General features: G+C 38.4%; 1 long non-coding RNA gene across 1 annotated transcript; it reads right to left on the bottom strand.

The window, feature by feature from the left end:
- Nucleotides 1-527: 527 nt before the first annotated feature.
- Nucleotides 528-12,860, bottom strand: LOC124553893. Its single transcript, XR_006968159.1, has 3 exons — nt 12,725-12,860; nt 11,248-11,325; nt 528-560 (listed from the first exon to the last, which is right to left on the bottom strand). It is a non-coding gene; the product is annotated as an uncharacterized LOC124553893 (long non-coding RNA).
- Nucleotides 12,861-14,957: the final 2,097 nt, after the last annotated feature.

Raw genomic sequence — 14,957 nt, 5'->3', positions numbered from 1 at the left:
CATTTTGGCTGGGCGATGTATTACAAGGCTGTGAACAATCAACTTTAAATTAAGCCCATTGATTATCTGTTGATATAGAAAGTTGCTAAAATTATGCAAAGAACAATGTTAGCTTCCGAAAATTCTCAAAAGCACACGTCTATTTGTGTTGATATATAATGAAATTTAGGGGTGGTGTATTCTTTGGCTGAACTGTGAACCACAAATGCTGATTTGCTACGAACTAAATTCTGTATCTAAAACACTTGTACCGCTAACTTATGAAAATATAGTTTTGTAAGCATCCGAAAATTCTGAAACTAACCTACTTCTCATGCAACTGTAGAATGAAATTAGAGAACAATTGTTTGGAATGAGCATAGGCCTTCTGTTCTCAAAACTTTTCGTTGACCACAATTACATTTAAGCCTATAATTGACAATAGCAGTTTCAGAAAACCCTTGGCTACTTTACCTCTCCATCTTATCTGCATAACTGTTTTCATCCTTCAGGTTTCTTCTCTAATGCTTCTCTGAATCTTGATACCACCCCTCTTCTGACATGGCTCATGTACTGGTCCTCTGGAAATGAGAAATATTTATTTATGGTTGACATGGCATATTTAAACAAACTGTTATTCTGTGTGCAAAATAATATGTAAAAATGTTAATTATCACACTGTGTGCAGTATCAATATTGCAAAATAATCTATGTTTTGAGAACAATGAAACAATAGAAACAGATTTTCCAGATTATTTTACTTTGGTTCAAATCTTCATATGAGAAAACATGGATGGAAATGTACGTATCTTGTAACGTATTTCTGGATATACGCTGTCATTTATAACAAAACCATTTATTTCAGTAGCGGTAGCATCCCTATATGTATGACAATTTAATTGTACATTTTTTTTTAGAGATTAACGTGTGTAATTTGAATTGTTGGCCACCTTTTGGAAGACAGCAGATTCTTGATCAAATTACTCCAATATTAAGTGGAGTAAAGCAAAATGGAGAAGGTTTAGAATTAATTTTTGAGCACAAATACTGAATTCTATCTTTTGTTCATGTGATGAGGTTTTCACAGTTCAGAAAGTTATCACCTTTGAATTAACAATAGGTGTACCATGAAAAAGGTGTCTCTCCATGCAGATCTGCAATAAATTATCATTCAAGTGAAAAGACGTTGAATTACAACCGTGAGATATTTATAAATGTAAAAGATCAAGCTGCTTCACACCGAGCTGTTACTAATTTAATTGTATGTGTATATAGACATTCCAAAGTGATTTATTTATTGGGCACTTAAATATTGAAAGCCCTAACAATATCAAATTATTATAATACTTGCCCACAATAAGAAGTTGCCATGAATGTTTTGTGTAGCCTTGTGTTTTTTTACGATGCATTATTAACGGCACTAGTACACATACACACCCAATACATGAAAAAAATCACTACACTGGCCCATCTCAGTCTCCTTGTCTTGGTCTCTTGTTCATAACATACCTCCCTCTCAGCTCCCTGTTCTTTCTTTTTCCAGTCTCCTCACTCACAGATCTATCCAAATACCTTGTGCTGGATTTTATTTCCAAACCTTCATCTTTATTTCTGTATACTTATCTTCTCCCCATATTTCTGCCCCACATAACAATACTGGTCCGATTATAATTTTATGTATTCCCATTTAGGTTCCTCTTTAAAAATTTCAGATTTCTGTGGTTTGCTGAGTCAATATGATGTTCTGGATGCTGCTTTTGTCTACTCTTCTACTACTTGTTTTCATCATTTCTGTTATTTACTACAACACCAAGATATTTAAACTGTACTGCTTCTTCCAAAATGTGGCTATAGATCTGCAAAAGGTGCCCCCTTTTTTTTGTCTTTTACATTCTTTCAACTTTTTCTGAAAGAGCTGTCTTGCCAATATTTTCAGGATACCTAGATTTTCAGCAATTAATGCTACATCAGCTGCAAAGGCAAGTACATTTATTTTTATCCCTACACTAGTTACCTCTTCTCCTTCACTTGTTGCATCCAATGCATCCCAGCCTTATGGTAAACAAGGGTGGTGATAATCCATAGCAGTGCCCAATTACCATCTTTGTGTCAAAAGGCAATGAAATACTCTCTATCCACTTTCATGGTAAAACTGTTACAAGATCTGTAAGTTTCTTTGGTTTTCCCAAACCTCTGCATTTTCTTTCTCAAATTTTCTCTGTTTATGCTATTGTAGGCTTTCTTCAAATCAACAAACAATATTGTTACTGTTTCGTTGTATTTTCAATATTTCACTGTTATTCATTTTAGAACAAATATCTGATCTGTGGTGGATCAATTCTTCATAAATCCTGCTTGTTTCTCATCCATTGTTGTTGTTGTTGTTGTGGTCTTCAGTCGTGAGACTGGTTTGATGCAGCTCTCCATGCTACTCTATACTGTGCAAGCTTTTTCATCTCCCAGTACCTACTGCAACCTACATCCTTCTGAATCTGCTTAGTGTATTCATCTCTTGGTCTCCCTCTACGATTTTTACCCTCCACGCTGCCCTCCAATACTAAATTGGTGATCCCTTGATGCCTCATCCATTATCTGTTTAAATATGGTTTCAATCTTTTCTGGAGACTCTGTAGAGCACTTTATAGGCTGTGCAAATATCTTCAGGCAGTGTAAATTATTGTATATAAGATCTGCCTGTTATGCACACCACAATACATTTCAACACCTCTGTTCCATTACCTGCAAGTTTTCTTTGTTCAAATCTAGAAATGTGAATATATTTTGAGTGATACCAAATCTGCAAAAAATTAGGCCTAAAGAACAGTTTTTGATTTTGTCACTACTTACATTTCATATTATACACTCCTGCAAGACCATTTGTACATTATCATGTACTGGTCACTAGTCATCTGCAGCCAAAAGATGTTAATGTGAATTTAGCTGGCAGGTAAACACAACACTTCATGTTTAAACATTATTTTATTGTGCCAATATATTTCAAGCATGTACTTGCAGTTACTTACATTTTCCATTTGCTTTTGTGCTCCCATGGGTTATTGAGAAGAATAACTTATCCTTCCAATATTATATTTTACGAATGTTATTGTTGTTTCAAACTTTATTGACAGCAAACATATTAAAGGAGGCAATGTACTGTAAAACTGTCACCACCATGCCTAAATTGCCTAAATATTTAAACAGTTGTAAGAGGTTCTAGAGTGAACAATGCACTATCCTTCCTACATGCTTTTGTGAACCAAACACTTTCTTTTTCAATAACAGGTTGCCCAAGTATATGATGTCAAACATTAGTGTGTGACAATTGGAAAATTATGTGAACTTTCTGACATTTTTCATCTCCAAAATTTGATGTTATCCATAACGCAACACTGCTGAGATTTGATGTTTGATTATAAAACATGTGACTTTTAGATCAGGTTCCCAATATTCCATTCCATTTGCTGATTTCGCCTTGTGAATTATTTCTGATGGTGTGGCAGGCCTTGTGCAGTACTGAACTGCATGTATTGTGATTTAGCTAAACTCTCTCCATGTGCAGAGAAACAGTTACTAATTTTAAAATAAAATTACATTGTCTAGTGTTGAACCTTCTTCATTAATGACGGCAGATCATTTACAGGTAATAAGAACAGCATAACACCCGAATTGATTCCCATACTGACGAAGCTGTTTCCTTGTGCACACTCCAGGATTTCTTAATGTGACACACTGAATCCTTTTATTTACACATGGAAGGGAGGAGGAGACTAGTGTTTAACATCCCATTGGCCACCAGGTTGTTAAGAGATGGAGCACAGGCTCGGATTGGGAAAGGATAGAGGAGGAAGTTGGCCATGCCATTTCAAAGAAACCATCCTGGCATTTGCCTTAAGCGATTTAGGGAAAGCACAGAAAACCTTAATCAGTATGGCTGAACACAGGTTTGAACCGTTGTCCTCCCGAATGTGAGTCTGGTGCGCTAACTGATGCACAATATTTGAGCTTCTCTAGGGGAAGCCTGCAATGGCTTATTTTTTGTACTTTCACTCCCTGCAGTGATCTGGGATTATCTTCTGATGCAGTGCACGTCAAACAAATAAAATATTTGTTCAGCAGAAGTGAGCAGTAAGAATACTAAGTGAAGCATCAACTACACATATTTCGGAAGCACTTTTAAAGGTCTTCAAATTCTTGTGTTCATTTCTCAACACATCTCTTCCATAATGGTTTGTGCCTGCCGCTGACAACAAAAGTGAGACTCAGCTCAAATATGATCTATGCAACTATAATAAAATGCACAAAAATAATTTTCATGTAGACTTTCTAGGAATCAGAGTGAAGTTTGGAGCAAGAGCATACAAGTAACATAAAGCAGAAATTGGGAACCAATAAGTTCAAAAGAAAATTAAAACAACATGAACCACCATTTCTAAATAGATTCAGGGATTGAGAAGTTCCGGTATCTACATAGCAAGTAATGGTGTTACTTGTACAAATAAGTGGTAATGTACTGGAAAAAACACTCAGTATCAAAGATGGACACAATAATTTCCTCTCAAAAATTGAATTGTAAGAAAGTAAATATTAAGCCACATAGCAAAATTGAGGAAGCAGTTTTTTTTTTTTTTTTTTTTTTTTTTTTTTTTTTTTTTTTTTTGGTATCAGTCTTCTTTCCAATTTAATTGATTAAATTTAGATGGCATTAGCATGAATATTATGAAATTGAAGGCAATACTACAGAAATGGAAGATTAAGTAGATAAAGATGACATGGGAGATACAATACTGCAATAAGAATTTGACAGAGCACTGTAACTTCCAAGCCAAAACAAGGACTCTGGAGAGGACGACATTGCCTTAGAATTAGTGAGATCCTTCAGAGCTTTGTTTTGTCAGAATCTCAATAAGGTAATTTGTTTATACTGGCAATTTCTAACTACAAAATTAACTTCAGGCATTCTGAGTCTGGCATCTTTGATAACATGATTTCCTAAGATCCGACATGAGTTTAATGACATCTGATGTGAAACATTTCAAATTGTTAATTTGGCTTTACGTGAAATAATCAAATTTTAGTGATTAATTTGCTAATTAGTTACAAGCTGGAATTTGATGCCAACTGTTATGAAATCTTCACTTATTGTTTTCAAAAGTCACAGTTTTCCTATATCCTTCATCAAATTGCCGAGTCCAAAGTAACAGTTTTCCTATATCCTTCTTCAAATTGAAGAGTCCAAAGTAATGCTGCTGCTAATTACAGATTCTGGCTAATTACATTTGCCTTGAGGCAGGTAAGCTACTTAGTTATACTATATTGTGTACATAATGTATGCATTAGCATCTGATCAAAAATTATGAAGCAAAAGATGCTTCATTACACACTGGGTTAAAGATGCTTCATTACACACTGGGTACAGTGTAATGTGGATCGGGTGGTATATTGAAAAGCTTCCTTCAACAGTATCTAACAGTTCATAAAGCATCTCTCACTACGCTCTATTGCAAGTTCCAAGATCAACTGATGTACAAATCTTCAGAACTGGCTTTCATCCTTTCCAGAATTTTCAATTAATTTTATACTGCTATTATCTTAAGCTTATTTTGTACTGATAGATTTGACCCACCCTATTACTGAAACTTCCTGGCAGATTAAAACTGTGTGCCCGACCGAGACTCGAACTCGGGACCTTTGCCTTTCGCGGGCACTTGCCCGCGAAAGGCAAAGGTCCCAAGTTCGAGTCTCGGTCGGGCACACACTTTTAATCTGCCAGGAAGTTTCATATCAGCGCACACTCCGCTGCAGAGTGAAAATCTCATTCTGTAAACGCCCTATTACTGTATTTAATGAATGTCACATACATTTACTTTCCTCCATCTCTGCCACAGAGCCGGTTTAGGATCACAGTTGTAGTAGTGCAGCTCAAATTCATCCCAACCTGGTCACTTCCCCTGTACTAGTTCCAATAAAGCACTTTCATCCACACTGAAATTCAAATGGTACATGGCACACACAATAAAGCTACCACAATACTGCCACAACAGAGCATAATGTGAATGCTGAAGTTAACATGTTTGGCAAGCCCAGAGTGTCCACAAGTAGACTGCTCGTGAGGCTAATTCCATCAGCCCTGGTTGGCTGCCGTGTAACAAAGCTCATGGCATCCAGTGTGTCTAAATCCCTGCCGATGCTGACCACCCTCCCAATGTTTGTATTTCAAGTTATGTGTAAGTGTAGTCTTGTAATTTATACTGACAACTGCTCTGGTTTTCAGCAATCTCCTTTCAAATTTGCAAACATTATTTATCAATGCTGGTAGCAGCTTTGAACAAACATGTCAATAATAAATGTGTCACCTCTTAACATTACTACAAGTTGGCTGCCAAAAGGGAAATCGATTTTTTAATCAATCACAGTACATGCATACAATTAATTAATGTTTACCAGTAAGATTTGTCTGAAAATCAAAACCATCTGCTGTTGGTCCCTCTCACGGCTCATTTACATGTTTAATTTTAACTCTTACTGCTAAGATTATTATGAAAATTACCGCACACACCAGTGAAAGCTTCTTTTCAAAATAATTACTTTAAATCACAACAAACATATAATGTTTATAAAGAAGTCACAAGTTTTATTACATAGCACGTATACAATGTGATAATTCACTACCTAGATCTGTTTTGTAACATTTAACTACAAAATAAACATTCACTTAAAAATTATCTTCATTCTACATTGCACATTAAAGATGATTTTTAATAAGAAACCAATCAGATCAAGATAAATGCAACTTTTATGCAAACATATTGGCTAACCAGTTGGTTATAAATTTATCCTAACCTACTAAACATTAGATATAAACTCTATCCTCTACCCCATGTGAGGTTCAACACATGCTATACTTTATTCACTGTTGCAAGTAAGATAAAAAATTAATTTTTTTTATTATACTGCATTATTGGCATCTAATGCTGTCAAACAGACCTGACCTCTTTGCAAATATCCACACAAACTGGCTTCACTGACCACAAATAGCTGTAGCAACAATAATTAGCAAAGTACAAAGGTCAGCTAAATCAAGTTGAATAATTTATATGTGCAGGACAGGAGCACTTAGAACTATTGCTCAAGTTAAAAGAAAGCTTGACCATGCACTGGATAGATATGTACCTAGCAGAGCAGTTCCTGATGGGAAGGACCCTCCATGGCAGACAGTTAAGGGGAGCCGGAGGTGGTCAAATCCAAAAAATTACGATTTTTTTTTTGCTGCCGAAAATTAATTGGAACTTTCCTCTTTAATGTAAACTTTGAATTATTGTTCTGCTCGCCCTAGAAGTGGAGTTATTACCATTTTCCCCCACGCCTGCAGAGGAAATGGGCGGCCGCTGAATGCATCTAACACCCTCTCGTGACTTCCTGGCGAACTGCTTGGGATTTTCTCGGTCTGTTACGCATACAGCGCCTTATGTTACGCATACAGCGAGTGTGCAAGGGTTAGCTACATTGTTTTCTGTGACAAATATTACCCGTATTTCCTTACAGCTTACTCCTATTTTCCTCAGAATTTCGAACATCTTGCTCCATTTAATATTGTCGTACACTTTTGTTCTGGTTACGATGCCACGTTTTAGTAACCGTGTATATAAGAAGAGGAAGAACGTAGGGAAAAGAAAATTAACACTAATACCAAGTTGCGATACTACAATGAATAAGAGCGCGGAACATCGTCTCTTTGCTGTTTACCGTTTCGAATTAGTTCAGTGTTGCGCCTGTTGTTGGTAGTATTATACTTCTTGTGTAAAGCGGGTAATATGCAGTATGTACAAGAATGAGGAGGGAACAATAAAACCAATTTTTCATGACTTAGCACAGCCAGAATTGTTACACAAATGTCTACACGGAAAGACGCAGAATCCTAATGAGAGCGTAAACAATTTGGTTTGGAAAGTGATTCCTAAAAGGGTGTTTGTAAGCATAAAAACAATGCACTTTGGCATTTATGATGCAATAGCAACCTACAACCAAGGGAACAGTGTGAAGTTCTGAAGGCATTAGGATTTACAGCTGGGGTGAACACTGTACGAGCACTAAGAAATATTGACAGAGAAAGGATAAGAGGAGCGGAAAGAAGAGAAAGGCATATGAAGTATGATGGAACAACAGGCCAGAAAAGAAGACAGAAGAGGAAGCTTTTGGAGGACGAAGAAGAACGACCCTGATAATCCATCCTACAGTGCAGGACTGTATTGAGAAACTTTGATAGTCATTTCCCGTAAATTAGAATTTTTCGAATATAAGGAATATTTTCTCGAAATCCACTCAAGCTAGAAAAGTGAAATTTTTATACAGCACTCCTAGTGGTCAAACTTACATTGTAACACAGCCATTTGGCAATATGTTCAGTAGTTTCATTTCAGTTTAATTATAAAGCAATTATTTGTAAAAAATTTGGGTCGTTAATAAAAAAAATAATTAGAAGGAAACTAGAAAAGATACTCCAAAATCCCTCTGTCATAACTCCCTCTGTCATAACTGACAGGGCGCACAAAATTTGTGAACCTGTTTATTTAAAAGACGAGATTGAACATCTACGGTCGACTTATGAAAAGAATGGCTATTCTAGCAGGGAGATGGATCGAGCACTTGACTCTAGGCAGAGAATCAGGAGCAATGATGAACAACAGCCTCAGGGAAGGTTTTTCTTCCATTCATTAGTAAGGTCACAGATTGCATTGGGAAAGTGTTAAGCAAGTACGGGTTGAACACTATTTTCCGACCCACCAGGAAAATAAAAGAACATTTAAGATCAGCAAAAGATGCTCGACATGCTTTGTCTACACCGGGGGTATATAAAATTCCTTGTAGTTGTCAACACATTTATATTGCCAGTTATTACCTACTGTGTTATGTCTTATTTTACAGGTACTGTGTGAATTTTCTTTTGAGAAATAGGTGGGTACATAGCATACAAACCGCCAACGACGGCCACAATTTTCTTCTTCTTATCGTCCATACTTTCTAATATATAAATTCTTTTGAAAGTGCCACAATGTACTAGAATAAACAAAATGTCTGCAAAACACCGCACCGTACAATGTACTTGCAGTGAGACAGTCACAAACCCTAAAAACAATTGCCTGTAGCCTCCGAGGAGCACAGCAGTCCTGGGTCCTTGGATAAACCACAAAAATATGCCGCATTATGCCACTGACAAACAGATCCCACCTGTGGGTAGATCGGTGAGACGGGCAGAGACTGCACATTAGTGGGAACCGATAAGCTACAGATTGGCAGGCCTGATCTGTTAGAGATACTTGCAGAAATGGCCCATGGTTTTGGCCCGTCGTGGAACACCACTCATGTGGCTAGCTATTCATGTGTCGCAGACCTCATGTTGATGAAATGAGACTGCAGTGATCAATCTGTACATTTGATGACTTGCAAAAATACTCTGAGAATCAATACTAATAAGGATAGGTGGAAACTCACTGTAAAGATGATCACTGAGCCACAGACAGGCATGTAGAAAAGACAATCACACTCTCAAATCTAAATTTTCCACCATGGCTTTTGCCAGCAAATGAGAGCGCGCGACACACACACACACACACACACACACACACACACACACACACACACACACACATTCACATTATCACTCAGACACAACTCACGCGACCACCATTCCGGAAATACGGAAGCGTCCGATCCCGCCAGTCTTCTTTGACCCACTACGTCACAAATACGGCGGAAACGACCATAAACCACGATATGGTGCATATAAAGTCGTTACGTACACATTATGAGGACAAAAATACATCAAAAAACAAACACACACACACACACACACACACACACACACACACACACACACACACACACACACACACACACATTCCACAAAAAGCCTAATGACACTAACGGGACAAACTAAATATAAACAAATTTAGACACCCACCCCCATACAAAACCACACAAAACGACGAAAACATCGACATCTCAAAACTCCCCAAATACCACTAAACACAATATCATCTGGAATCGGACAATTTCCTTGACCTATATAGCTCAACAGCAGCTCCCGGTCCCATAAATTAGGACCTAACACTTCCCTTGACCTATACAGCTCAAAAACATCTCCCAATACTAATACCAACATTCACAGTCACACATTGGGATCGAACACTTCCCTTGACCTGTTATCCTTACATCTCCATATACAGCCGTCCCTGGTCCGAGACGCCGGAACTTTAAGTAAGCCTCATTTCTTCACGACATACTGAACACTGCACGACTTCATCCAAAAATCCGAATAGTTGAAGAAATTTTATTAGAGACAACGCACTGTCCTTCATCATAGCCAACAAGCAAAAACCGTTGACCCTGTCAGTCATATCCGTACCTACCAAAGACATAAAAAAAAAACAATTTACCAAAATTCACACACGACGCCACACTCGCAAACTAAACCAAAAACATCACCTAACACACCACCAGAGAGCACCACCGTTCGCATCAAAACAACACCTACAAACACGCCACTCTCACAAACTAAATTCCACGCCGTCATGACGTCACACACGTCACTGGTCAAAGCCGACGGGTGGGATCGGACGCTTTGGTCAACCCTCCAGAACTTGTGGGAAACCTGCCCAGGAAAGTGTGTTGGGACCCTTGCTGTTCAAATTGCGTGTTCATGACAATGACTACAAAAGAGATTCCTTGAAACACTATTGCCTGAGCCATCTCAGAACACTGCTCAAGTGTATGAGACCTGTACTAAGTAGGATTAGCAAGGGATATTGAAGAGATACAAAGAGGTGTAACACGAATGATCACAGGTTTCTTTGACCCATGGGAGAGAGCCAAGAAGACGCTGAAAGAACTCAATTGACCTACACTTTAAGACAGATGTAAACTATCCTGAGGAAGTTTCTAGAAGCAACTCCAAGCAGTGAGTCCACAAATATACTACAACCACCTACATATCGCTCCCATAAAGATTGTGACGGCAAAACAAGGCCCATTGCAGCAGGCACAAAGGTATGTACACAATTATTCCTCATGGGTTCCATACACGAGTGGAAAAGGGAAATGCCGCAGTAACTGGTACAAGAGAGACATACTCTCAGTGAAGCGCTTCAGAGTGATTTGCAGAGTATGGTTAGTCATACTTCCAGCAACATGATATGAACTATATTTATTCACTAGCAGGCTGCCCACAGAAGTGAATGGAACAATGATGAGAAATACAAGGAAACCTCTTACCATGGAGTCTTGGCACAACAGGTATCTCGTGCATTTCTTGTTTCTTGATCCACTCCATGTGACTGCAGTTCTAAGCACCTGAAAAAACAAGGAGTAAGCTAAAAACAGCCATACTCAATTCCGAACTGCATGTTGTGAAGAGTCAGAGCACTGTCTCATAATAACGAAAAATAAATAAATAAATAAATAAATAAATTTTGAACAGCACACATGATGGGAATAAATTGTTATCAAAAGTTGTTTCTCCGTAGCACTAGTTTAAGGCAGGCTATACTGTCTTACTGTGAGCATTACAGGAGATGCACCCTGCTTTTCCCACAATAATTCGAACTTCAACATCATATAAATGTGGAGTGAATTTGCTAATTAAAATGATTTACTGCAGTAAACCTCAATTTTACATAAGAAAAAGGTTAAAATGCTTGTAGTGCCATATTAGTAACACCTTAACATATAAAACTGATTAGCTGAAGTGGTTTACTTACAACTGTGTAACCATGATGAATGTTCTGTTAAAGTTTGGTGCCATGTAATGCTCTTCGGCAATGAAGGTGGGAAAAAACACACTTGCATAACAGCTCTGTCTAATACAATTAGTAAAATAAGGTCCGTCCAGGTGATTTCACTGTACAAAACTACTCTGAAATATGAATACTTTTATATACTCCTGCTGACACACTGTTTACTAATTTACAGTGCAGAAGGGACTAAATGATATTCAAAGCACTCTAATCAGCTACAGCAAATGCAACAGAATCAGTACCTCCTACAGCATTTCATTGCGCTCCATTCCCGTTTAACGAGTCTCTGAAATGATGTAAATGTGGGCATCTCAATGGAAAATACGGAAGAATGCGATGCAACTACTCTCACTACAATCCGGAGTGTCAGCATATGACGTCACAGCAAAAACGGCTCTAGTCCCTGGTCATGAATTCGCTAACAGTGTTCCGTCATGATGTATGCAGCGGAAGTTTCAACTTCACTGCGTGTATTTTTCTACTCCATCACAAAATGTTTAACAACTACTTTAATTTTCTCTGAGGACCACACTACACAGGAACCGCAGCAAAATCAAAGCAATTCATCACAATGCAAGCCGTTTCTTTTACGCATTCTGAGAATTCATCGGCAAGGCGAAAACAGCAAGCACTTCACAACGCGATATTCGTACACATTGACTTGGGAAAATTTAACAGGTCATATGCGGTATGGAAGCGTAATATGCACAAAAAGCAATAAGGGAAAACTATTTACCTCTCTTCCGCAATTCGAATAATTAAAAGTCTGTCGACAGCAACACTAATCTTTTGTTACGATAAACATAACCTAAAATAACATCACACGAAATCCACACGTTTTCACAAACCATCATACCTGTTAACAACGCTGATTCGACCACTGCCGTTAACACATGGAATAAAATGACGTTCGCGTTCCTTGCTAGGTAACATTAATGTATTGTTGACAAACTCACCGTAGCATCGTAACAATATACTAATCGCTGACACCGTCCTGAGGCCGAACAAATTGTAACACTGCAAAATTGCTGCTTCTACTCGATTTCGAAATAATGTTTGGTTTTTTCTTTATTTATGATTGTAATTTCTGCTCGCTTGTTTATTACGTGGAGGACATAATTATTAATTTCTGTGACTGACTACCACAATTGAACATCGAAAGCAATTTGCATTTTGCAACGTACGTCAGAAAGAGACGATAGCAGCACTCCCTGTGGCGTCGTACCGAACTTCATAAACAGAAAAACAGGGCGCGGAAAACTACAGTTTATAGTTGCTTTTCGAAATACTTGTATTACATGATGATATTTAAATTTGATACTTTATAGGTTGGCGTCGCAGCTTATATAAAATATTGATAAAGCAAGTGGCATGAAACTGAAAGGTTTTGCGACGCTGCATTGTGCCGTATTCGAGGACTGTCAATCAGAAACCTAGAGGAGCATTTTACCACAGTCTAAGAAATAAAGACAAGTCACGACACACTCTAGGGATCTGGAGCGACCTAGCGCCCAAGCGGTGAAAAAGCAGACAGTCACAAACGTCGGAAGGATAATGTTTGTTTTTAATTATTTTCTACTTAATTAATGGAATAGGTGTTATATTTTTGCATTCTGTGCGTTAGTAGGTTACCAAGAGACATGAATTATCGTGAAATACATGTAAAAACAGACGAATCACACTGATTCAGTGGCATTCAATAAGAAATACTTTCGAATATTTCTAAATTTGCAGTTTGTTTCGTTGAAAGCAAGAGAATGTAAACACATCTCATGCATGAGAAGGATATATTTCTGTCGTCTTCAGTTATCATAAGCGCTTTCATTAATGCTTAAAAAATTTTATGGAGTCCAATGATTCGCACTTTCTTACACTTCAGACGACTTTCTAATACACGAATATTTTTATAAATGTAATTACTTTTGTTTCAAAATCGAATGTATTGAAGATTCTTGTCGATTGTGGTTCAAATGGCTCTGAGCACTATGGGACTTAACATCTGAGGTCATCAGTCCCCTAGAACTTAGAACTACTTAAACCTAACTAACCTAAGGACATCACACACATCCATGCCTGAGGCAGAATTCGAACCTGCGACCGTAGCGGTCGCGCGGTTCCAGATTGAAGCGCCTAGAACCGCTCGGCCACGGCGGCTGGCTGTCGTTTGTGGCTCAGATTTAGCAACAATTGTGGAATTGGTTTCTCTATGTTGGGAAATAGTTTTATTGCTTCTGACGATTTGCTATCACATTTTTGTGGTTTTCCCTTAATTTACAATTATGGCGGCTTATTTGATACGTTACATATGTATGAATTACATTTCATACAGGTTTCCTATGTCCCACACTCACTGGTTTGGCTGAAGTGTAGCGAACAACTCTCTGTTTTGTTGGGTAGATATACGACGTCTTTCCACAAGAGGTCATGTCTTCTGGTGTTTACTAGCAATTTTTTCTTATTAAAGGAAAACGACATTATTCAGAAATTTTCTGTACAATTACAAGAGAATCATAAATAAACTGCCCTGTAATGCACGGTTTCTTATCTCCCAGGGTGTTTAGATCACTAAGGAAACACAAATGTGATGTAATTTTTTAGTTATTGTCCATTGTTATGGCACAACTCACACTACATATTGTAAGAGTAATGTTACAAATCAGTATAAACGTTAGCATTCCCACTCATCCGATATCGTACTCAGAAGTGTCGCTTGCTGGCCACATGGGGCGCTGCTAGCGCTGCAGATAATAAAAGGGAAAGTAAGTAAGATGGCGGCCACTGAGTGACGTACGTTTCTTCGGCTCGCGAGTTTTTCCGCTCATTGAAGGTGTTACAGAGCAGTGCGGCAGTCCACAACGTGTGCATCCGACCAAACAAGTGTTACTTGCCGTGGTGTGTTGTTCTCCATTGATTACCACAAGTGATAAGTGAGTGAAAAATGGGAAGAGCACGAGTAAGCGGCAGCAGGCGAGGCTACAGGGGCGCAGGCAGCGCGGGCGCCCGGTCTCCGGCGGCAGGTGAGGCCTCGCTGCCTGACATCGGGGAGCTCGTCCGGTCCCAGGTGAGTGCGGCGCTGCACAGTAAAGACACGCTAGACGTAATAGTGCAATCCATCACGGACTCTGTGACGGCCGCGGTCATGGACAAACTGCAAGAGTCTGTCGGGTGAAACAGCGCCGAAATCCAGTC

The sequence above is a fragment of the Schistocerca americana genome, chromosome 11, assembly GCF_021461395.2.
Source record: "Schistocerca americana isolate TAMUIC-IGC-003095 chromosome 11, iqSchAmer2.1, whole genome shotgun sequence".
Lineage (NCBI taxonomy): Eukaryota > Metazoa > Arthropoda > Insecta > Orthoptera > Acrididae > Schistocerca > Schistocerca americana.
The sequence above is the reverse complement of the archived record's forward strand: the minus strand, read 5'-3'. Positions and strand labels throughout refer to the sequence as shown.